The following is a 26690-nucleotide window of genomic DNA, read 5'->3' as shown; positions in this document are numbered from 1 at the left end:
TAAAGTTTGGAAAATATACTGCAATTAGTCATCAGAAAATACAAAGTAGAAAAATGTAAACCAGAAGAAAGTCAAAAGTAACCAGAACCTCCAAAAAAATACATCCATGAGACACAATTATTGCAGTGGGTAGCATGACACTTTTCAGATGGCAACCACCAAGAATAAGCGCTTTTCATCTCCCTATTCTTCCTCTATTTGGAGGCAACGGGGAAAGGTCATGGTAGCCCAAATTTCTCAGCTACACAGAGTTCAAAAGACATGATGAAGAACTTGGAATTTTGAACTGCCTTAGTCCCACAAGAAGAATTAGATGGATCTTCAAAGCAAGAATAAAAGTGAACGCATTTGAGAACTACTCTGATTTATCTAAAATATCATTTAATAAATAGAAGACAACTTCTTCTTTCCACTCAGCCTGCATGCAGCAGGCAGGAAAACCCTGCAGCATTCACAAACAGACAGGTGCCACTAAGCACCTGCTGGAGGCTCTACCCAGTAATTTTAACCAGCCACTTACAATCACCATGGTAAGCTAAAGCTATGAAGTGGTACATTCATGACTCATGAAGGCCAAGCCTATTTAAAATGAATTTACACTCATGCCTGTCTTCCAAGGGACATGACAACACGAGCTTCAAATTATGCACTCTTGGCAAAACTCTAAACAAGATTCCTCAAATGACAGCACCATTATGGTCTATGCCAGAGGGCATCCCACTCTATCCCACCCATGCTACTACCAACCAGTTTTCATTCAGGCCAATCAAAGGAGACAGGGTATTTGGAAATGAGCTCTAACCACAGGGCAGCCCACAGCAGGCTCTTCACAAGCTTCATTAGACAGGGACCAACTTAAATGGCCAATTTAAGCCATGGAGAAAAGAGCAACTTTGAAACTCTGCAGACAGTCGCTGCTCTTCCCCATCAACGTGGCACTCTGAATGGAAACTATGCACCCAACAGTTCCTTACCTCGGACTACACCTAGGCTGGGACATGTGACTGTGCTGCTGGGACTCCAGACAGCTTTGCAGCTGTTTTTGAGACTCCTAGGAATGTCTGTTCTCAGTCTGTTGGTTTGATGGAATGAGTTAATGTGACTTGTACAGGTGTGATGGCTGACTGATAAGGTGTCAAAAAACACTTGTGATGATACTGAAAAAAATAAAAATCTATGTGTTGCAACATTCCCAGCTGTTATCATAACCTCAATAAGGCTGAGTTCTCAAAAGAACTGGTAGCGGAGGGGGCAGATAAGAAGGGAAAGAAGGGAAGAAGGGAAGGAGGGAAAGAAGACAGTAAAATTAGTTGTTTGATACCTTTCCAGCCTCAGCAATTAATCTAACAGTTGGTAAAACCCATTCATATATGCAAATAAGAAAAAAAAATTCTTCACTTTCCACATAGAGAACATTTATGAAAAAAAACACAAACCAGCTCAAACTTTCTGAGAACAGGTAACAGCCAAGTTGAAACTGTTTCTGTACACATTAATAGCTCAGAGGTGGTTGTAAATTAGTAAAATAATGCCTGTGACCTGGTGTGAAACATAGAGAATTTCAACACAAGCTATTACAGACTTCCTTACATACAGTCATTAGTGGATGCAGGAGAGAAATGGCCAAAAGCTTTCTTGTTCCACTGATGCAATTTTAAGTAAAGCATTTCCAAAAATCTCCTTATCATTCTTTTGAGCTTCACAGGCAAACTTTCACTGATTCAAACGTAAGTCGATACTGGGGGAGATGAGTGTTCTTTCTAGTGACAAAACATGCAAATATCATACGGAAAGTTGAGCAGAATATGGGGAAAAAACATTTAGCATCTGTGTAGTTACTTCTGCTGCTAGGGAAACTTCCACCAGATGTTACCTCAGCTGCCTTCCAAACCACTATCACATCTGCTCTCTTCCTTACTGAATACCAGTGGTAACTGAACTAATTTTTCATTCAACTCATATTTGTACAATATTTTAAACACCCTTGAAGAACTCATTTTTAAGGAGTTACAAGACCCACAAAAAGCAATGTGAAAAAACCCTGTAATTACATGATTGAATAACCTGAAATTCTCAAGTTATTTAATACATAGAAAATACCATCATCTATACAAAAATATTATTGGAAGTCATTATATTGTTCATAAACAGAAGTACTGGAACAACAACAGAAATAATGGTCCACAAAAACTACCAGAACTAAAGAGGGAAAGGGAAGAAAAAACTTCATTATTAAATTCACGTTTTTATTAGGGAGACTAAAATTCTTCCATAAGACCTTTCTTATATACCAAGAACTGAAATTACTTCTGTATTCAGTTACTGAAAATCCCCTCTGCCTATCACCTTTGTTGTATGGAAGATCAGCTTACACTTAGCAGCAGTGGAAGTATTGCACTTGTAGCCAGCGTGGGGAGGGGGATAGCGAAAAAAATGCTAAACCACCAAAAAACCCCATGCACACACAAAAAACGAACCACTAAACACAAAAAGAAAAAGACCACACAGATAAAAACTCCTTATCCTAACATTTTCTGTTCTGGAATTTTAAAAATTATCCTAAACTTAAGCTTACACATAGGAAATATATAGTATCTGTGTGATCTAAAATAATCTAAAAGGAAGTATCTTTGTAAGACTGGTACTGTAATCCAGTTTATCTATTATTCTCAACAGTCATTATTTTTAAAATGTATAAAGAAGTAATAATTAGTCCGAACTCAAGTTATTCTCCAGACTTTTTACTTTCAGCCCAAAAACTTTTTCTAGTTATTTTCTAGATATGTTGCACTACACTATATAATGTAGAGAAAAATACAATAAAGACATCAGAAAAGCAAAAAAAAATGTTGAGATCCATGTTGCCACTGTCCTCCAGCTGATACCCTGGGTGACCCCGAACAAATCACTTAGTCACATTCCCACCAAAAATGGGAGAAGGCTCCAGACTCTGAAAAATGACTGTGAGACTGAAAAATGTTTACAGAGCAGCTTGCAATCATCAAACAGAGGGCTCTGCAAATGGAAAGTATTACAACATATGCGATGTTCTAGCCATGCATTTATAAAAACACCCCCCAAAAATCAGAAAAAAGAACCTTTACAATCATGACTAGGCACATGTTGCAAACAGAAATGAAAATCCTGTTTCTTTGGTATAGCTCTTTGATTTTTCATTACTTACCCTTGATAAAGACTAGGTCTATAAATAAGAAAAATAAATCAGAAGCTCATCCATACAGGATCATATGAAAGCTATTGAAATACTTTTCAAACTGCAGCATGACAAGGTTCTTGGAAAGAGGCAGTATCTAGTACCAGATTTAACTCCTATAGCTAAAAGTCAGATTTCCAGCTATCAAGGTCTTTCTTCGGGTTTCAGTCACCTTTGTAAAGTAAGAGATAAAAGGAAAAGAAGCACTTTTTGTAAAAGGGAGAGATTCAGAAGGGACAAAACAATGTGTGTCAGGTCAGGATGCAACAAAGCTGATACTAGCCCTTGATTCGACAGATGGAATGAGAAGCCCATGCCTTGGATTTGCACATGAGAAATCAAGATAAGTTGGTTTTCACTTGCAGATGAGAAATCAAAGTATATTTGTTTACAGGAAGAGAGGGTGTCACCACCTGAAAGGAACCCAGAAAGTTTTTCTTTCTTCTCCTCCTTGGTAGAATTTGGATGAGGGAACAAAGAAACCAAATGCCACTGTTTCCTAGCAAAATCCTTATTCAAGCAAACAAAGAAATACATTCATCAATTACAAAGGTGGTGCATAACACCAACTCATCATTGTTTCCAAATCCATAGCATAAGCAAAGCAAAAGCCTACTATTTTTCCCATAATTATTTTTTCTTACAAAAAATCAGCTACACTCTTCATTCAACATGTAAATCTAAAGAGATTCTAAAGAAATCAGCATTTTCTCTCCATGTGTGAAATGAACGATTAGCCTAAACAACTAAAAGCATCAGAGTGCCTAATATCCATTGGTTTCTTCCAGTGTTCATCCATACTGCACATCTGACAGTTGTTTCAAAGAAAATCTGGATTGAATAACATGATTCAGATGTGAAGAGACTGACAATAAACAGCATTTTAGTACCACTCAGTCATAAAACAGCAAGCTTTAGTACTGCATGTCCACATTAGGAAAAATGAAACCATTTCTTCCGAGAACAACATGCTGGGTGTTTGACCCATGTGCCTGCAATGAAAACCAGGGGAAATTTGTTTTCCTAATTTCCCTTGTTCCTTCAACATTTAAAATCAGTCATACATAATAAAGTATAACTACTAAAAAAATCCCAACTTTTATTTTAAAATCTTATAAAAATAATTTTGAATGGATTACCCATTTTTGTCATTTTTCAGAAAACCATTTTACGATGCTGTTGTTCTTAAAGAACAATGCTAACACAAGAGCTACAAACAAAGCCATAAAAGGCTTTTCTCAAACATTACTAAGTGGATTGGATGGCCTATGATGAATGCAAAAGCCTTCAGTGCAAGCATGTCAGGATGCTAACATAAGTGATAGGCCTACCCATGGCAAGGAGGCAACTACAAAGCTCTGAGAAGAAACACAAAACACAGTGACTTCTTCCACATTTTAAAAGGGCCTTCCTTATCTCCCTTCAAATCTCTACATGAAGAGTCTTTTAGTAGTTTCCATAACCACTACTTCTTCTATAAAATGGATAAAAGAACAAACAGTGTGTAACTGGACTCACCACATTTCTCAAGTCTTCTAGGCTATGGTGGACAGATGAATTTATCCTGCTGTAAGAAAAAAAAACTTCACAAATGCAAATATATACCACAACACACCACTAGCAGATGGTGATTACAAAATGTGTATGAGGGAGGCTCGGGTGTGCTTAGTCATACAGTTCACAAGGAAAGACAGATTACTATGGATATGTTGCCACAATGATCCATAATTTTCAAAATTCAAAGCTGAAAATAGATTTCAGAATAGAATTTGAACAGCATTGTCAAAACCAGCAAGATATGGACAAAAGAAAAAAAAGGCATGACTGTAAACTTGCATTGTTTTTGTAATCTTTTTGTGCCTAATGGTTACAGATAGAGATGAGATACAGAACAAGGTGGCCACTGGTCTGACAATACGTCTACTTCTCAAAGCTCAGTAGAAGCCAGATATAAAGAAGCAAATAGCCTTTCTTAGCCAGTCTATCCATGTTACTGATGGTATGATCTTTCTATTAATTACTTAATAGCAGTCCTTTTATTGTTAATGGATGTGGTTTATGCAAATTTTATCCACTACTGATGCAGATTCATAAATTACTCTAAATTACAGTGCTGTAATTGGACAGTGTTGACACGAAACTTGAGTAGTGTAGGAATTTCCAGAGGCACGATGCCAGAGCCAAAGTTTAATTTCAGCTTGAAGCAAAGTTCCGTTGCACCTTTAGGCTACTCATCTCCATTTCCTCCCCTCTAAACCTGCCTCCCAGGATGGGGCTAGAGGTTTAATTAATGAATGTGAATCATCTTAGCACTGCCTCTTGAATTCCAGATATAATCAATAATGAGCCACACTCTTACTCAGGCACACCTTCCACTACGCCTCTCAGAAGCGGTCTTGCAAAACACCAAACCAAAGCTGGGCTATTTTTAATCTCTGCCAGCAAGTGCAGCAGTCTGCCTCTAAGTGTGCAGCCACTTTCATACAGCCTGCACTCTGACCTCTTGCATCGTGGCTTCCCTGCTAACCATGCTCGAGTCAGCAACCTAAGAGACAGCAGTCAGATGACAATCCACGTGTACCTGCCTTTGCAGCCCCCATGTGCTGAGCAGAGACCATCACTGATTGTGAGCACGCATCCTCTGCCAGGAGTCACCTCTCCTCAGAGGATATGCCTCCCTTTTCCCACACACAGCCACAGGGCAGGTCAACACTCCTCAAACAAACTGAGCTGCTTGCATGATCACTCCCTAATCATTTCCACCCAAGGCAGACTAGCACAGATGAGCTCCTTCAGCTTTTTTGGTTGAGCTTGCTTGTTCTGACCAGAACAGGCCAGAGAACAATTGCAGCTGTGAAACTGGGAATGAGGGGGTAGAAGAATATTGCAAGATATGCGTGGTAAATTCTTGTATGTGACCAGCACACCATTAATCAATGCCCAAGGACTTGTTCAAATTATGCAGCTGCCAGATGTGCTCCTCTCTGTGTCTTCGTGTCGTTCATATGACTTTACACTCATGAGACTCCCTGTGTACCAGATTTGATCACCTCCATCTCTCTGTTTAAGTACTTTTGTATGTTGTGATCCCAGTTGTTTTTAGCATCTGTATGAAGAAAATAATTTCAGGCACGTGCTATTGAAGAGACAGGTTTTTTATTTGACACTAAACAGCTTAACATTGTAACAGCAAAAGGAAAGGGAAGCTACTGGACATATTGTAACTGGAAAGTACCATTACTTTCCATCTGGTAACCTCCTGACAATTCCAGAGGTATCACAGCAGGCATGTTCCTGTCCCACCTCCCTGTTCAATACTTCATGACAGTCATCATCACCCTCTTGTCTGGTCACTAGGATCACTTCAGCATAAACTGCAGGCTAAGATATTCACAGAGTAATTTCAATCCTTATCTTCAGAGCTGTGAGACAGCTTGTGCGTGAACGTCCAGTTTTAATGACAAGACAAAGTGATGGAGAAGCTGTTATTATCACTCTCAGAGGCAAGCTGTTCCTCTAATTTCCAAGACCAGTTTCAGCAAGGAAGTGTAAGGAAAAGAGCTGCCAGAAAAAAATAATTAAACCTACATCAGCCATTTAATACACAAAAAAGAATTAAGCTCCTGTCAGTCGTAAGTTCCTCAAGGTCTGACTGCTTCTGTACCAAGTATATTGCCAGATCCATTAAAGAAAATGAGAACAAAACCAATGCACGTGCATGCATGTGCCCAGACACACACAGTGGATGATAATCACTTCACTCAGATCTCAGGGCAAGATCCATTTCAACTATCTGCTAATTACCATGCTGGAAAAGATATTATATCTGGATTTTGTAATTGTTATTTAAAAAAACAAACAAACATATATGTGTTGTTAACACATGACAAAACATGAGCATCTCAGACCTATCTGAAACCTACCACTTGCTTCATTTCATCAAAACAAGGCAGGTGGTGTGCTCATCACCAAAAGCTGGCTGTCCTTACTGACATTATGTTACAATCAAGACATTACAGGCCCCTTGTTACTGACTGCAAACCAGAGACCAGAATGTTGAAAGAATTAATGCTTTCACCTTATTCTAACTGGTTAAATTTAGTTTCACTTGGCAACTCTGCCAGGTCAAAAAGGAGCAAATTAACTCAGACATCAAATCTTTCCACTATACATAGAAGTTGTTAGCAAACTCACACATACTTTCCATCCATTTACGTTCACTGGCACCAAAGCACTGAGAGAGTATGAACTCCGTTCCCCTTTTCCCCCGAAGCGACATTCTCTGAAACCTTCATTACCTAAACTGAAAATAGTTATAGGACAACTAAAAGCAGTTACACATTTAAACCCAATATATTAGTCAACAGCTGATTATATTAAAAGTGGGATACTCATTTAAGAATATCCTTACAAAAATCCCTAAGAAATCCCACGGCTTTTTAAGTTGTAATCAATTTATAGCATAGAAACTGAGTCAACTGCTATGTAATCAAAGCTCCTCACGAAAAGTAAAGTTTTGCAATGACTCAACATGCTTTGTTCTCAACCTGCATGAGCCTGAAACACTGCAATCACTACCAAGAGCAGCTCACAGAATCTTCCCTCTAAGATCCACAGGAAGACATTTTCACCTTCCTCTCCTACTCAGAAATTCTCCTTATTGCTCTGTTAGAAAATGGAATCTGCCTTTCTCTGCCACAGTACTGCCTTCCAAACACAATGCCCCTCTTTTGATATCTGTGGGTAATTAAGTGCTTCTAATATGACTGTGACACTTCCATGTCTTTATTTTTCTTCCCAGTTTGCTCCAGGATCCTAACCTAAAATAGTCTTGACACCTCCGCAGAAAGACTCTCCCTGCCCTAAAATGCTTGGTCTCTTCTTAACATGCTGGATGAGGTTGGCAGGAGAGACTATACTGTGATCTAACTTTCAGTTTTTCAGTCCTCCACACCCTGCTGTCCCTTTGCCCACAAGTCCAGATCAGGGATGCAGGCAGGAAGGGATGCTGTTCACTGCTGCAGAAGAGAGACCTCCTCTGTATGGAAATGCAGAAACCTTCCTGTGAAAAGCCTTCCTTTTGCATTTGGAACAGACTTTGGTTTAAGTAAAGGCAAATTTTCCTATTCAAATGGGAAATGAGCAGAAAATCCAACACATATGAGTAAAAACTAATGTGCGTGAGCGTTCCCATGCCTGGTGAATAATTATTACCTGCAGAAACAGGCAGTGCAGATCCTGCTCCTCCTTCTTTTTTTTTTTTTTTTTTTTTTGGTGATTTTTTTTTCCCCCTCCTTTTTTCTCCCCTTTTTTCCTTTTCTTCAAGTATAGCATCAAAAGAAAACTAAGACCTCCTGGAGACATAAATGAAACATTTCTGCTCTGGAACAGCATCAGCATCTGGACACCTGGCAAAACATAGTTTAATACCTATTGTACCTATTTCTCAACCCCCCTGAAAGCAAACATGAAGAGTCTTGCCTTTCTTCTTATTTACCAACAACAATTAAAGCCAAGAGCGTCCAGAAGTCCATTTCAATGGATTTTGTTCTGGTTACATTACAACAGATTGCTTTGATCCGGGGGAGGGAGGAAGAGAAGAGCAGAGAACATCTTAAGTTCACAAAGCTGAAAGCCAAGATGCACAAAACTGAAGCATTCCAAAGTTAAAAATAATCGTCTTTAAACTGCAAGAGCAGAGCTGTAATTTTGAGCAGTACAGCATGACATCATGGTTTATGTGGGGCCAGCTCAATAAATCAAACTGTGCCTAATTAGAGATCATACTGCAAATCTACATTATTTAGGTGAATAATTAAAACAGGACAGTCCATAACACAAGCCAGATATGTTTACTAAAATACATTTTTTTCAAACTTTTATGTTCACTACTGCTTACAACCCTTTCATATTTAGTAAATTATAGACCCCTCAGCTTTTATTTTAGGCTGACTTCACTTTCAAGGAATTCTTCAATTAACTTTACATTGCTTCAAGCTCTTCATCCAATGAGAAAACAATCTGTGGTTTCTTACTTCTTCCAGTGCCAATGGCTGCCCTCCACGTTTGACTTGCAGACTTACTGTCTTTTAGAGCCAGGGTCTGTTTGTCTAAAATCAGCCTAGTTGTCATAGTATTTTGACAAGTTCTCTGTAAAAGGAGAACAAACCTTTGTGGTGGTTAAACTGCTATGAATAATGAAGGTTGTTCTCACAACCTCAACAGATAAGTGCCAAAATTAAGGAACATTCAGCAATAAACTCAGAGCTGAAAGCCCTGACTACCTCAGTTGCCCTTCTTTCCCACCTACTCCAATTTTTCCCATTTTGACTTTTCTCAGTTGTTTTTCTAAAATGTGTGTTTTTTCTCAAATCTAAAAGCTATGACAGGCTCAAACATTTACAGTCTAAAAAAAACCCAGTGCTATCAAACATTGCTATCTGTAGATGGTCAGGACGCCTCTGGAATTGTTGGAAATGCTGTGGAGACTTTGACTATCAGTTACTGTGTAGATAACGTTAAATCAAGAGCCAAAGAGTTTAATAAAAAGCATGAGGTGAACAAAAGGGACAGGATTCATTTCTTAACTGCACATTTTTCCTCCTAGAGCTTGAGAGATTTGTAAGTAATTTTTTAATAACAGATTAGAAAACTGGAGAGAGTTGGCAGTTCTCCTTCCTTTTCCCTTCTGACATTTGATTTGGTAAATGGACCAACATACAGAGCATTAGAAGAATTGTAAAGGCAATGAGTGAGAAGCAAAACATTTAACGTTCTCAACAAAAAAGGACTATACAAAAATGAGAGACATGTCTATTAATGCAGTATTATGTTGTGCAAATAGTTTTATAATACAGAACAGTAACCAAGCACAAGAGAAAGCATCATTCACTTCTTAATACACAGATTTTTAGATTAGAAAATCCAGAGGGTTTTAAAGGAATCAAAGTGCATGAAATATTACATGCACTACACAGCAGTATTTATAAAGGTATGACAAATGAATCTCCCTAAACCACAGCCACCATGATCAGCATATCCTTAAAAAGAAAGGTACCTTTCAGACTTCCATTTGAATTCTTTGTTACAATAAATATGCATCAAACTTGTAATTTTTTTTTTTAATTTAAGACTGTCTTTGTGGACAGAAATATTATGACTGACCTCTGTTAACAGCAAGCATTCAGAGCCATAGCCATTCCAATTGTCTTACATTCTCATGTGCAGCAACAGAGTTCTCAGAAATAAAAAAAAGAAACCCTGTAACTATTTGGACATACTTCTGAAAGCAACAGTGAAAATTAAGAAAGGAGCCTTCCCAAAGAAGTATCTATTTTTGCAATGTGTGCTTTTAAAGCACAATGCTTACAGAATGAAATACTTCAGTTCTCTTGTGTAAACTTGTACAGATTGTTTGCTATTGATCTTTTGAGTCATGTTTTGGCAGTAAACTGGTATCCTTGTAGAAAATATAAGTACTGCAGAACAAGTGATGTAATCTACATCTATATTTAATTAATTTCTTCCTTTTTCGCAGTTAAATTTATATTTCAAAATAAATAATCTGAACTCCATACTTCAATTTCTTCCCCCGATTATGAGCTTTGTGCTAATGAAAAACTTCAGAGGAGACAGCTTGTTTGTAGGATCATGGCTCCCTTAAGTCAAAGGACAGAACTCAGATGGAAGAAAGCAGTGTTTCTATCTGTACACAAGATGTAGGACTATTAACTATTTTCTTAACGGAATGAGAGAAAGTGACTCTATAAAACCAGTGCAAAAACTGATCTCAAGGAAGTGAAATCTAGTTTTTTCACAGCGGATTTTTCTTTCCTCCTTGCCCCCAGGCTGCTTGTCTATTCAGAAAACAAAACAGAAAATGGCACTGCAGCAAGGCTACCCATATGGCCCAGGAGTGTGCTGTGTGTATATACACATACACTGCATGCTGATGTGGCCCAGAGCAAGTGCCACAATGTCCAGGTTTCTGGTCCTTTGTTAGTTTGGATAGAAGTGGAAAGAACATACAGAGGCAGGCAGCTGACAGAGTGAAACTAATGCAGTGCTCTTGACTGGTAATTACAGCTTTGCTCAGCCTCCAACTCTCAAATATGGTAATTCTTTAACCAACAAAAGAGACTGCTAGGAAAGGACAATAGTGAGTGAAAGTACATAAGCAAGAGCACGTGCAAGAGATGGAACATGAGTGCTTTCCCCCTTTCCTCCTCTCAGGTTTCTCCCATCAACTGAGAACCACTACCCAAAGGCTTGAATCTCTTCTAAATCTGGTTACTCTAAAAATAAGAACATGGTCAAGACCAATATATAGAGAACAAATACAGGAATCCCACCTTTTACATTTTTACATTTTAGATTAATGTTTTCTTATCTCTCTGAAGCAGTGACTGATGCCAGCTTTTTCATACCTTTTCCTTGCTCTTCATGCACCAGTGTCAGTCCCTATCTATCCTAATCTCCTTGTCACACTGCTTTCCACCTCCTCTTCACTGCCACCTGGGATCCAGTTACATGGGAAGCAGTAAAGATGAGGACAAGCACCATGCACCCACTTCTGGGTAACCACAAGCTTTGTCTCGTGAAATAAAGCAACTCTCCAGAGTTCATTTGAGAACATCACTAATGGCCCTTCAGGTAGAATGGCAAGGAAAGAGCAAACTTAAGACTTGAGAAAAATTAAAATCAACACAACTTGCAGGGATTTTATTAGAGGCTGAAACCCACATAAAATCTGTTTCAGTAATAAGCGAGAGATTTTTGCCTTACATTACACAAAATGTAATTAGACTAGAGGACTACAGAGGGTCCTTCTGAATAAGTTGTGACAATACAGATGCCAGAGCATTCTAAAGATCAGGATTATTTCCCAGTATAAATTACACTATTTCATGTTTTAGTTTTGGTCTTCTAAAAACAGACAAACCCCAAAGGAATATTGTGCACACAGCAGCCCAGAGTCTGCCTTTAGATACTGTCCAAATGACATACTACTTTGACCAAGAAGATAGCAATACCTCTGTTTCCATTAATTCTCTACTAAGAATCACAGGATTCAAATTGTTGATTTCCAGCATTACCTCATGCCCTGGCCTCTCACTGATTAATTAAAACTGTACACGTATAGGAAAAAGAACAAAAAAGCAGAACTGGAGTCCTGTGAACCAGCGTGTCCCTGATAAAAGAAACGGACTGCTGTTCTCAAGTCCTTTCCATAGGTTGATTGTGAATTGTAACCAGACAAGATCTCCTTTTTCAAGCTTCCAGTAACTGGCAAACATGTCTACTGCACAGGAAGTCATATTTATAGTTGCATTACTCCCCACAATATACCAATTCTCTTATAATCGACAGTAGTTTCTAGGCCTGCTAAATGAAAGATCTTTTCCCTTGAGGTTGCAGCCTTTCAATGGGAAGCTTCCAAGTCTACAGTTCGTACGGGTGTGGAGGGAAAAAACACAGGACAGTACAGCCCCCACTTCATTATTACACAGTAAAGACATATCAGGCTTTTTTTTTCTTTTTTTTTGAAAAAAAGAAACAACAACTCTGGAATACTGGTATTGCAACTTGTGTTAATTACTCAGTTGAATCATCATTTAATTTACAATGTGTGCTCAACTTACCTACTTTTTACTATCTAGCTTTAAATTCTTCCTGGGTATAGACAGATGAAGAAGTTATACTACATAAGCTTCATTATATGCTTGGGCAGGGCCTGTGAGCATGCAGATATTCCACAAGAAATCCAAAGCAGCATATCGCTTCATTAAAGGGAAATATATTCCAAACTTCTCCAAACTACTGCAGATGACAGTTAATAACTTGCTTGTGCATTTTTACAATCATTCTGCATACAGAAAATCGTTAAGAAAACCCCAAACAGCTACTTGAAATTTTCAAACTCTCTTCCAGCAACCATATCAGAGTATTTAAAAAGGCACAGCACTAACTTTGGCCAAGGATTCCCCCTCCTGTCTTAAATACAGAGAAAAAGAATACCATTTTTTTAAAGGAACATAGATTAATACTTTACCAAAGGAGACATTCTTCAAAAGCCAAAAATCACCGCAAAAGTCATTCTTACCTAAAATTGGAAGAAAAGAGACAGAAGAAAGTAAGAATGATTAAGAATCATCCCTTGGAGCATTGCACCTTCAAAATAACAAGCATTCCTGAACAATATTTTACAGATATCATGACAGTTGTGGAACAAATCTAAAGAAAACAAGTTACACCAGAACAGGAAATTGCAATTTCTTTGAAACAATAATTAACCTTAAGAAGGAAACCACTACTAATATAAACAAACAAGTAATAAAGGAAACTGTTTTACCACAGGGAAACCTGTCTTAAAGCAGGGTAACAAGGGAATATAAAAAGTTCTTCAGAAGTGATGGGCCTCTGCAGAAAATTGGAGCAATTCTGTAACAAGGATCATGCTTCTAATAGGTCATCTTCCAGGTTTCAAAGAGGAGGCTGGACCACAGAAATTCAGGAACTTTTAAATACAGGACTCAAATTTAAACTGAGTCTAATCTCATACTGTTGTCACTTAAATGTAATTGGGAGGAGTTTGAAGGATATTTATCAGGCTAAACTGCTTTCATAATCATCGCTTTCATCATTGTTATTTATAAATAACTACAGTTAGAGTAAGCACAAGCACCATGGTGATTATTTCATTATATTAAATGGGAATCAGAAATGAGAAAAGATGAAAAAGCTTGAATTTCTTTCATCATAAGATGACAATTCCAAAATTTTGCATGACAAACATGCATACAAAATTGAAAGCGGGTCTAATGTTTAGAATTCAAAATACTTTTCACATAAAAACTCATTCTCAAATCTGAAGTATTTTTTACTTTTTACTTTTACCGTTTGCAATTCTTAAACAGTTGCAAGTGAGCAGTAGTCCTCCTGTATTTACTCCACTGGGAGAAAAGAAGTTCACAGTGGTGTAAGAAAGTTGTAACTAAAATAAATACTAAAAAACAGAAACAATTTTATTTCAGATGTTAAGACAGCTATCTGCAAGAACAGCATTTCAGACTGTCCTTATTTGTTCTTGTTTATTATACTGATGCCCTTTGTGGCTTCTTGTATTTTAGCAACTGGAACATACACAGTAAAGCTAGCAACACAACACAAGTTTAGTAAAGGCAGCCATAATTGGATTTAAAAAAACTACCACAAAAAAGAGCAAGCAGCTTTACAAACAGTGGAACCAATGTGGTTTGGCATCCCATGAATTTGTGTCCTGTGGGGATTTGAAAAAACTAAAGTAAGTCCAAAAGCTCATACCAAGATCTCTCTCTCCTATCTCGGAAGTCATTTGAATGAAATTTGTTGAAACTTATTACATCAAAATCTGTTCCTCAGCTGGTCCATCCCCACCACCGGGAATGACTTTCAGAACAGCAGGTAAAAGTTCTTCTTCCCTAGAATAATAGGCCAATAACAGAAGTACCAGATCCAGTAGTTCCATTTTTATGAAGTGGCACTTAACTCGAACTTTCCTGATGTCTGAATCAGTTTCTGAATATCATGCAGTGTAACTTTTGTGACTTCTTGTTATCTTTTAAACACATTTAGGAGAATCACTACAAAAGAAAAACCTTTATACAATGCTAAAATAGATTCCCCATCAGCAAATTCCAATATTTACCTGCAAGAAGATTTTAGTAAATTCAGAAATGGAAAATATTTGTTATGGTGATCTAAAAGACACCATACCAGTGCCTCATCACTCTCACAAAGTGAGTTTTTTCCTATCTCTCCTAAAGGGATTTGGGAAATGGAAATTTCCAAAGCTAGACAAATGGCAGAAAATAACATGTACAAATTAAGAATGCCACAGAGTTGCACTCAGGAAGTTGAAGAGGTTATCTCTGGAAACACCTTCTCAAATGGAAAAATGGTGGCAGCAGCAATTATGGGAGATGAGGGAAAGTCAGGCCTATCTAAAGACAAGACAAACAAACCCACCAATTCCCAGGAGAACACTTAGACCAAGAATGAAGGAAGATCTCTGTTGGTTAAGTTACTCACTTTTCACATGCTGTTAAACCAAAGAGCAACAGGGCATTCAGAAACCCTCCGAATTACCCTGTAGCTATTTACCTACTTGAGCTCACACCAAGGGCTCCATGGTAGCTGAGCAGTGAGCAAGGAAATGTCAAAGAGCAACAACCCTGCAAGGGGCTGGTTTACTGCAAGGGGCTGTTTTAGCCACCAGTGAACCAGGAACAAAGGCTTAGCCTCTGAGAAAGACCTAGAAGAGGTAAAGTCTCAAAAGAAACAGAAGAAATCTCATCACAAAGGCGTTGTCTGGGCCCTCCTCAAAAGCCAGAGGGAGCCAAAAGAAAGGCTCCAGGCACAGACCTTTGCACAGTTGTTCCACTGCATCACAAGCATGAACCATCTCTCTTTGACATGTGATACCTTCCCAGCACAAACTCTGAGCATCATGCCTACCCTGAGATCATAATTTTCTTCAATTCCACTTGTTCTGTTCGGAGGTTTTAGATCTGGTTTGGTTTTAGGTTTTTTAATTTGTTTGTTTGGGGTTTTTTGGCTTTTTTTTCTTATTGTTTGGGGTTTTTTTGAGGGTTTTGGTTTTGGTTTTTTTTAACACTTAGATTCCCCATATCCTTCTGGTAACTTGTAATAAGAGACTGCTCAACTGATGAATGGATTACAGCAATATGCAAACTCTGAAAGCAGATTTGAAAAAGCATTTCTGTGCGCTCTCCCGGGAAGATAAGATGCCAACACCAAATTGAAATAATTTGCTGCAGGCTTCCTATGGCCCTGGTATAACTAATGTACCAGCAAAGGTCAGAGGAAGAAAGGCATACACAGCAAAAGTGAAATACTAAATCTTCACTGTTCTGGAGACTCCATAGGGCTTTTTCTGAATAGGTAAGAATCTAATGTTGGCCTTTTGCATCCCCCTATATCTTTGGTGAAATACAAGATAAAAACTACTGAAGTACCAAGATGACCCTACAAAGCATTTGAGAAAGCTTCCTATCTGCACACAGAAACACATGGTAACCTGTAGTATTATCAGACCAGCTGTCTGAAGCTTGAGAACACACCATAAATGCCAACCAAAGAAAAGCATGTGCAAAAGTCAAACTACTCTTTAGTTAATCTAGATTTAAGTAGCCCAATAAATAAGACTACAAACTATAGTTCTGGCCATTTAAGCCACTTAGTTCTTTTGGCTTGGTACACTTGTTATCTGGCCACCTGAGCCAGGACACTGCTGCCAAAATCTGTTTCCTGCCTTTCAGGCCCTTCCTCAATCAGAGCTTCCTCTGAATTTTTGAGTTCGACTGAGCCAAGGAGCCAGCCGGAGCTCGCTCTCTCCCCGCAGGGCTGTTTGTCACTATGTGCAGCAAAAGGCAACTACAACTTGATGAACCTGAGGGTGGGCCATGTCCTGCTTCATAAAACTGCAGGAGAAGTGAAGGTACAAGTTTTACGGAACAGTTTCTTTTTTCACTTTTACTTCATTCAGTGTCTTTCAATTTTGAGAAAAAAACTTTTAAGCTTTGTTTATTTTCTAGTTGAAAGTGCAAAAGAAGAGGGCTTTAGACAAAAAGCAAAAAATCATTTCTACAGCCAAAGCACTGGCTATTTAGCCAGAAGAAAACAAAAGCCAGAAATACCATTTCACCGCTCAAACTGAAAGACAGATTCTAGAAACACAGCTTACATAAAGGCACGTGTCAAACAATATGCTTATTTTTTGCCTAAACACTGACTCACCGAATAAAATCTATGTTACTCTTTTATATAAACAGTTCCTTTAAAAGCAGTAAAATTAAATACAGACAACACTAAGCTGAACATGAACTTTTGCCATCCCCATTCAGGCATCTGTGTAATTATAATCATTAACTCCATTAGCATGTGTTCCACGTTGAGAACTCTTGAGTTTTTTAATGATATGTTTCCATTAAGAATTTACTCATCTAGTGCATCTTTTCAGATTTAAAGATCATAGGATAAGTTTTCTTTAAGATATGTTTCCAAAATGCAGTCAGAAACTGCATATAAAATTTTATCTCAGGCATCAGTATGGCCTTTATTAGAAGTAGCTGAGCCTTGCAGAACTAAGGTTGTTTTTTTTTTTTTCTGGCTAATTATTCACTTTGACCATTCTTTTCTCTTAAGGCAATGTTATTTCCAAGAAATGTCACTTATCTAAGTATCAAGGTTGTTTACATTCTACACAAATGTTACGCTCTCAAGCTTTCGTTTTTCAAAATGTCAAAAAGTAAAGGGGATGATGCTGTGCTTGTAAAAACATTCTTTATTAACAGAATGAGTCTCATGGCATTTTAGGTTTCCCACAAGACATTTTTCTGTCTATCATTTTAGAACTTTTTCCCACACATCATGTTCCTGATATAGGCTTTGGCAGGTTGTGAGATGTGAGCTGGCTGGAAAACTATAGCTTGCTTTCAGCATGCTCTTGTACAGTTAAACATTAAGCACTTTTTGCACAAGATAATTCAGACTGAGCAGCTCACACAAAGACACAGTTTCAGCTGAGGAAACCTGAAGAATGCCAAAGACTTTGTGACCGTTCTACAGAGAAAACAAAAGAATCTTGAAAAAATAATCAGCATTACTTGCAAATTCTACACTGACTTCATTCTAGTCTCCTAAGAGAGACTCAAGAGAGTCTGACAGCTAAAGGACACACATACACAACTAGGAGAGCAAATGCCGTCTTCAGGTACAAAAAAGGCCCAATCAGCCAGCCCTCAATAAAGAGAATGACCAAGACTTAAAAGTATATCAGAGAACATGCTCAAGATTTCTTGATCATTAAGTTCGATTTCCCAAGTATTTAATTAAGGCATCAATAGGTGAATCAGATTTGATGGGAATCATTGTACCTGCAGCCCAAGGAAGTTTCAAAAGCTGGAGACAGCATCACAAATTGGCTGTTTGCATTTTGTAAGCTTTGATCTGTACAAATACACAAGAAGAAACGGGAGACTTTACTGACAGACAGCAACTGACTCATGGTCCTGTTGCAAAGCTTACTAATGTCATAACACTATCACTGCTAAACCCATGAATGTGAAAAAGACTTTAGTTGATAAGAATCAGAATGCATGTAAGAAGAGAGAAAGTTTCTAAAGCTCTCTGGATCACAGATATCTAATGGCACTTTTCATTTAGCCTTATGGTCAGCTATCTGCAAAAAGTGTATTTAATGTTTCATAAACATGGACTTTAAAACAAAAGTGCTTCTAATCAGATTTGGCAGGAAAGGGAGAAATGCATACATAGAATGAGGTAAGTGTGATCTTGCCCAGCTGAAGAACAGGGAATGGCAGGGCTTCAGGCCATGACTCACACAGACACTAAACAGTAGAGAGCTACAGATAATTCTCAGGTAAACTTTGCATGAGCCACTACGTCATCCTTCTCTACCCTTCCTGCATTAATCATGTCATTAGTAACCTGACGCAGCCCGAGAAGAATGTCTGATTTACAGGGAGCAGAGCAACGCTAGCAGAACAAACACTTTGGCAGGTCAAAAAAGGAAAGACCAACCTAAACTTCATTTCAGTTTGAACCACACCCTAAAAGAACATGGAAACTAGAAAAAGAAAACCCAAAAAAAGATATCTTCCCACCGTGAGATTGTATACTTCATTCAAAGTTCCTGATGAACCAGTTACTTAGAGTACAAATATGAAGGATTTGCAAAAGGGCATGGATAAAAAACCAGCCCAAACACGTACCTAAACAAAGCAAAGAAGGAAAAAAAACCCCCAAGCTTTCTTTTGAAGTTTTCACCACAGTTACGTAATTTCCATGTTAGTCTAGATGTTTTTAAACATCTTTCATAGCGTATAGTTGTGAATCAATTGTACAATGAGTACAAAGTGTACTGTTAGGATTCATGTCTCAGCCAGGTATCTTGGCTACCCCACTAAATATAGGAAGGACAAGGGGAAACACTGGGGCAAGAGAAAACCTGAAAATTTCAGAATTTCTTTTTAAAATTATTACTCATTCTGAATTGATAGCAGTTGCTTCAGTAAATGTGGCTATAATTTAGAATATTCTATATGGCTATTTCACCTTAAACATCTTGAAAACGAAATGACCATTTGAAGGAAGGGCAGACCACTTCCATTCACTTTAAGCAAATAAAAACCCCTGCAGATTAAAAGCAGAATTAAATTATCCTTGTTTTCTTGAAACAAAGAAAATTATCACCCAAAATACGCAAGGGGTAGTAGCAGGTAGTAGTAGCAGCAGCTGTGTTATTAAGTCCCCCAAAGCCATTTCACAGTAGCAATTCTCAGATCATCCACAGAAAATGGCAACCCCACTGCTTTGGTTTTGTACAGGTTCTTGTGGCTTCATCTGCTTCTAATTTTTCCCAAGTGGGCTGCCTATTTTCTTTTTCCTTCCCATAGAACACTCCCTTTTCCCTCACTTTCCTCTCATTTTATCTTAGTATCAATCCTGTGAACTTTCAAATTGATTTCTTAGCTTCACAACTTTAAACCACAGGATTGCAGGTCTACTTTCTGTCTTAAAGCAAAGCTCTAGAAATTGAAATCTCCTTTGTCTTTGACCCACTACAATGGCTGCACGTGAGCTACTGATAACTGAAGTGACACATTTAGATAAAAACATCTGATCATTTTGTTCTTAATCAATAATAATGGCATCCTTTTCTCAATATTAAAAATAACATACAAAATAGGACCAACTGTATTCCTACAATGTTAAGACAATGTATCAAAATAACAAAGAATGCAAAAAAGCAAGGAAAATGCATTTATCTTCTGACACCAGTTTGGAAAGTATCTCCATCGTGCCATGACAGTAGGCCTAAATCTCTCCTTAAAATTGAATCAAGATGTTTTGAATGTTTGCTCAACTCATGTAAATGACATGTCCCTTTTCTGGCTTCTTGCTCTAAAGTCAACATTGACTTGAGAGAAGCAAAAGGCTGTTTTGTCCCTGACAGTTGTTCAATGTCATACGTAGAAAAACACTAATAACCCCATATCTCAAATAGGCAGTAATCTGCCTTAAAACTATTCCCTTTCTCATCAGTTTTTTCGAAGGTCAGCTAAAGAGTATGTGGGCAACAGTGAAAAATCTCTCAGAAGAATGCCTACATCGATAAACAGGGTTTGCCAGAAAACAGGAGCTTGGTAAGAGAGATCTGTTTGTGCTTCATTCAGCAAAGGTGTTAAAGACAGTTTAACAATTTCGTTTTATTTTGGGAGGAGTGGGGGTGTCTAGCTTGTCTTTTTTAATTTAAGACCTGAAACCAAAGAAGAGATTTAGAGATAAAATGCCAACAGATTAATGAATATTATATAGCGTATGTGAACACCCTGGGGAAAACCTGCACTGGGATAAACAACAGATTCCATCTTCCCCTGCCCTGAGGAGCATAAACCAGGCTCACAGTTTACACCTGATCTAATGGTGGCTTTCAAAACAAATACATTTCATACATATCTAGCAAATATTCCTCTTTCCACTCTGCACCCAAAACTTTCTCTTGGAAAAAAAGTCTCTTCCTTGACAAAGTCTTCAAGAGTATCTTTCAAATCTGCCAATAGCTTGCACTACATAGTACACCTAAAAATTTTAAACTGACCTTTGTCCCCTCTGAGAAAGCTGTCTGCTCCAAATGGCCCACACACACTCCGCAGAAAGCCAAGAAACTCTTTCAAACATATAAGGTATCTGTCACATGGGTTGAGCCTGTGTGTGCCTTTAACACATACTAAAGGCTGACAAGAGCTTTCCACAGTTTTGAGGACACATCTGGGTCCTTAGAGGCCTTTCCTATATCTTCCTTTGTGCCACTGCCTCCTTCCATGTCCACATCTAAAAAAAGGGTCTCAAACATTAACTCATGCCTTGGAAGTAACATGCACGTGGACTTTGTCAGTACAGGCTGTAGAAAGGCAAGGAGGAGGAACACTCACAGCCCACTCAGCCTGCACACCTACTGTAGTGAGAGTCCTCCCCCAGGAAGCTGCAGTTTCCCAAAAGGAACATGCAATGGAGTTTGCATGTCTGTTATACGCCCCATGCAAATGCACAGAGTTTTCTGGTGGTGGGAACTGAATTTGATATCTTCTTGCCAACTTAAAAATCCACGCCTAGTAAAGGAAAACAAAATCAAAGACACAAAACAGACAATGGCTGCAGAGACACCAGAAAAATGTAATGACTATAACAAAAGGCAACAGCAAGAGTGTGACAAGGGTGTATTAATGGGTCAAAAACCAGGCTGAAATGACTCAGAGGCAGAATCAAATCCCAGCAAATCTCCTTCAGAGACTGCAGGCCTTCATGCAGTTTGTATTCAAGTTCTCTTGAGACCATTAAAAAGAAGGCTTTATCTGGTCTTTCACCTCTCAGTCAGAAGGGCACCTTACCAAAACAGGTATCCCCTTTTAGCAGAGCAGAAACAGGCTCAGAAGCATCAAACTGTACCCTCTGAAAGAAGGGCAGCAAGTCAGAGCAGAGCACAAGCAACTCCTACCAAACTGCCACTGGTGCAATGCAAATAGTTTTCTTAAAGTGATTGTAAAACTTTGGTAAGAAAATGCTGGTCAAGAGAGTTTATACAACTACTGCTCAAAGAGCACATCCACAGGCAATAAATGTGGAGAGAGGGGACAGCACTGGAGTGACTTAGGCATTTTATCCCATTCATTCAAGGGAAGGCATGTCTAACTATCCTAAACTACAGCATTCCTCTTTCAAAATACTGCCTACTACCTTTGGAACCAGGACTTTCCTGCACCCTATATACTTCAATTTTTCTGCTTTTTTATTAATGCATATGTAGGCATAATTTCAAGTATGCAAGAGAGAGCAGTACGTTGTGATTTTGAGTATTACTTCATTCACATGTAACTACTCACAAAACTGATACCTCTAATCCATCCATGCCAGGCCTTATCTCAATTATCAGCCTTAAACAGCTCAGTAACACAAAGGTTAAAACATGAATTGAACATAAATCTCAGTTCCTTGGATTTAAAAAAAACCACCAAATCAATCCTGAAGTCCTAGTCTATTCACTAAAAAATCCACAGATTTTCAAACAGAGCTCTCTAAGCAGTAAGGCATCATATTCCTTGATGTTCCTTGTGCACCATGGAAGAGCCCTTGAAGGGGACAGTCACAACAGCCTGGTTTTAGTTTCTTTCAGAATACCAAGACAAGTGCCAAATTCCTCTATACATTTGATGGAGAAGTATTTTAGCTGGATGCATAAAGATGAAGGAGAAAGGCCAGAATACATTGAGATCAAAAAGGGACAGTCACAGAACTGGCAGAAATTATGAACTGAACAGAAAAGAAACCAACCACATTTGGGGCATGGGTGAGACATGGAACAGACCTCTCTACAGTTGCCAGAAAAGCAACAGAAAGCCCCAAAATTACACTTGCTGCAAACCATTACTCAGGGAGTGACTCAAAATAGTAAAGCTCTATTTGGTTCTTAAGAAAAGTACTATGACAATGTGTCAAAAAGTGTTACACTATCTTAGTATCTGTGAAAGTTATGTAGAATGACTTTCAGTTATATGCAAAAGCTATGTAAAAAGCTTCCTTTCTCTCAGCATGGAGGGCTTGGAGGGCTGAATTCTAGTAAGAAATCCCTGAGAACCTGCCCTCATTTCCTTGAGGATTTAACATATTGGACAAGTCACTGGGGTCTTGACAGGTGCACCAAATTCACATCTGGTATTTTCTTACTACCTCCTTCTCTGACTAAAGACAAGAAAGGACCAGAAAGCATCTTATTGTGCTATATTGAAAATCAGGAAAAAAATTTTTTTCCCTTCTTTTGAAGCAGAAGCAGAGAATTTCCTTATGTACATCTTGTTATACTGGTCAAAACCAACCCAACATACTGTGAAGAAAAAAAAATCCCTTAAATAACACATTTTTAACATCATTATTACATGAAAACAATTTAATTAAATGCTTCATGATAAATCTCCCTGAAAAGCCAAGGAGACAGACTGATGGATCAACATACTTTCCCATATCTTGGATCGCTAGATGATTTCATAAGGTGAATGTTTACACTGCATTTTACAGAATATTTTTTTGGTTTTAACCAACAGTTAGTAAAACAGGATTCTGGTTTAATCTCCCTCCTGAGTTGGTAACTGTCCAGTAATTGGATAAAGTTTCTCAAAAGGTTAGCCCTTTTTGACTTCAGACACTGAATTCCATGCTTCACTATCAAGAATTTGGAACTTAAATAAGAAAGCCACTACAGATCCAAAGTTTGGTGCCTGTAACATTAAAACACAAAGACAAGTAAAATATAAGTGACAATGCGGGGCATTTGCAGTTTTAAAAACTCAAACATGTTTCTTTTGTTACGGGGCATTATTGGAGCCTTTGTGGTGTTTGTTATCATATTAAAATAGTCAACAGAAAAGTGACCAAATGGCACATTAACTGAAAAAACACGAGGAAGATTATCTTGGGAGTACTTGAGATTACCTGACATTGACACAGAGACAATTATACACATCCAAAAAGCAACATAGCCTAGTAGAACTTTAGAAATCTAAGAGTTCAAGAAAGAGTTATCCAGAACACATGAGCTAACCCAGACTAACTGGTGCCTTCTCCCTCTACTCTGTCATTATCCATCAGTAATAGTTGGTTTAATACTAGCAATATATTATGCGGTTTTTCACTCTTGGCAATAACTTCCAGAAACAGCAGACAAATATAAAATATAATTCAGTCTGAAACAACTGTGTGTGTATACTAAATGAGTTGCTACCAGCAAATAACAAAAATATGCCTTGCTGCATCCAAATAATCCCTTCCCTTTCTTTTCTGTTACATCCTTGGGTCATCATCTAAAAACACAGATCATGCTCGTTTCATTCCTCCGCATGTAGCAGGGCTGAGTTCAGTTTCACTCAGGTCTTCCTTCCAGTATCCTGCCTTTATCTCCTTGTGCACCTCACCTGAACACTTCGTCACACCTCTGTAAAAAAGACCAACCTTTGCCAGTACACCATTCAACATCCCACAGCTCCCTGGCTGTGGGCTAAGCTTTTCAAAGGGCCCTTCGAGAGCAGTGACCCAGTCTCACACACTCGGGAATCTCCAAAGATGAAATTACCTGTATAAGTTCTAGCAGCTAGAATTTGCTCACTCCTTACCAACAGAAATGAATGGTTTTCAAACTGCGGAAGAATACAGGGAAAAAGTACAGAAGAAACAAGCCTTTAAATGAAACAATAATTCAAGGGTAAATAGCTGTGCTTTATTTTAATATTCTTACAGGCATCTGCTAGACTTCATTGTCTAGCATATCATTCATGTGCAACTTTTTAAATAGTAGAATCTTTACTCAATCTATTCTAACTTTTAATAAATTATTTTTAATAAATTTATCAAGTTAATTCTGAAATAAGGACCTCTGCAATGTAAAGAAATCTCTCAAGCAATATTTACTTATGCTTGCTAAAACTAATCATTTACTTTTGAATTTTACTGCAGATTCATACAATAAGAGACACAGTTCTGGAGACAACTAAGAGGAAATTTAGGGGAAAATATCCCTAACTATCAGCAGAAGATCTCTGAACCGGTAAGAATTATTTCTATTTGCAGGTTTTTAAGTGGGTGCTACTGAAAAATATAAATAAAATATAAAGTCATTTCTCATGTATGAATTTTTCAGTACGATGAAAATAACAATAACCTGTACATATAGGACACTTTTTGCAGATAACTTGGTAGACTGACTAGTAAAAAATGTTAGATCTTCCAAAAGCCAAACCATTCCTTCATTTCTTTGCAAATATTTAGATTTTCTCACACTTCCTACACTGGGAATGTGAGGGCATTGCTCCATTTATCCAATTCTTTTAAATTCTAAGTCATAGAATGCACTGGGGGGAAAATGGGATTTTGTTCTGCTTATTAAGGAATTCACTTGATTAAATTAGTGAAAAGCTTGTTAGATATCAAATCAGTTTTTGAGTGTAAAGTAAATGTGAAAATGTGTTCTAAGTAGATTTGTATTTCTCTCACATCACTTTTTCAAGTCAAAGATACCGCTTAAAAATAGTAAACAAAACTATCAAAGGTTTTGATATGTGAATCCTCCATATGATTAAAAAGTAGGTTCATATAGCCAGCAATATCATTATATTAAATACATACAGTGGTTAACTCATCTGCTTTTGCCATTTGCACACTAGAGCAACAAGCAATGGTTTTTTTTGGACTGAAATAATGTTTCTGTAAACACATTCTGGAATTTTACTGTTTCGTTTAAATTAATGTGGATCTTACAGTAAGTGGCCCTGGGAGAAAGCACATTTCTGATGTCTTTGCACGAAACACATACCTTCCTGAAACACTTCCTGTCTTGCACCCGTGTTTGGATATTATCACTCTTGTCTGACAAGAATGAGGTCAGCTAGGATTTGGAGGGATACTTTACAGCAGCTGTCCGGCAGTTCTTTGAAACTCCACAAGCCTTTAACTCCTGAACTGCCTCACCAAAACAATGTAGTCTTGCAGGGACACTGGAAGAACAAAGACTTTTCAGGGTGCACAGGATGGAAGTCACTGAACAGTCTCAAAGTGCTTAACCGAGGGAAATGAACGGCCAAGCTAATGAGAAAGATCACAAAGAGGACATGTGATGTGAAACTGAGAAGTGTTGCCACCTTTGCAGCAGTCAGGCCGAAACAGGGATGGGGAGGCAAGACAGCAGGATATATGCAGAAGAAAGAGACACCTTGTGCTTCAAAAACAGCAGAGAGAGACTCAGGTTTAAAATAGTAAGGTTTATCAGCACTCTCCCACAGAGACCCCCCTTGGCCAACTCTCAGCAAATAAAACTGTCCAGTTGCTCAGTAGAACCAAAAGCTGAACTAAAGCTGTATAAGCAGCAAACAGTCCTCTGGATTTGCACAGAACTTAGTTATAAAGCGACACAACAAACTTCCATCCTCAACAACCTCACAAAACTTCCTGATGTTTTAAAATTAGCTGTCTCAAGTCAGGCAGAGTGTCAGAAACCTTTTAAATTCATTTATGAAGCAGCATTCACACAATCACTCACATGAGCTCTGTGTATGAATGAATCTTTCAGTAGCAAAAATGTGATCTGTATCAATCATGCCCATATTTCTATTAAATGAGCCAAAATTTGCACCCATGTTATATTGGCTGTAGGAGAACAGAGCCACAATGATGCAGACTAATGACACCTGGCATACAAGCTTTACTTGTATAAAAGTTCATGTGTTTAATTTTTTTTTTTTAATTAGAGTAGAAATTCCACTTATGGTGTAAATTTACTTCTGATCAGTTTACTGAACTGCATTGGCCACTGTTTCCGCTTGAGAAGCTTTAAGATGATACAGACTCACCA

At 38.1% G+C, this 26690-nt stretch overlaps 2 protein-coding genes across 3 annotated transcripts in view; one reads left to right on the top strand and one right to left on the bottom strand.

Moving 5' to 3' along the window:
• CMSS1 (cms1 ribosomal small subunit homolog) overlaps window positions 1-26690 on the bottom strand; it is a 222489-nt gene that overhangs the window by 96890 nt on the left and 98909 nt on the right. The window lies entirely within an intron of this gene.
• FILIP1L (filamin A interacting protein 1 like) overlaps window positions 1-26690 on the top strand; it is a 187638-nt gene that overhangs the window by 63808 nt on the left and 97140 nt on the right. The window contains exons 1-2 of one of the 2 annotated variants that reach the window (XM_064644277.1): window positions 16697-16712; window positions 24800-24890. The gene's annotated coding sequence lies outside the window, so the exon portion shown is untranslated. Of the gene's footprint in view, window positions 1-16696; window positions 16713-24799; window positions 24891-26690 lie in introns of those variants that run through there. The other variant, XM_064644276.1, reaches the window with a different exon arrangement.

This window comes from Pseudopipra pipra, chromosome 2 (assembly GCF_036250125.1).
Source record: "Pseudopipra pipra isolate bDixPip1 chromosome 2, bDixPip1.hap1, whole genome shotgun sequence".
Classification (NCBI taxonomy): Eukaryota; Metazoa; Chordata; class Aves; order Passeriformes; family Pipridae; genus Pseudopipra; species Pseudopipra pipra.
The sequence above is the reverse complement of the archived record's forward strand: the minus strand, read 5'-3'. Positions and strand labels throughout refer to the sequence as shown.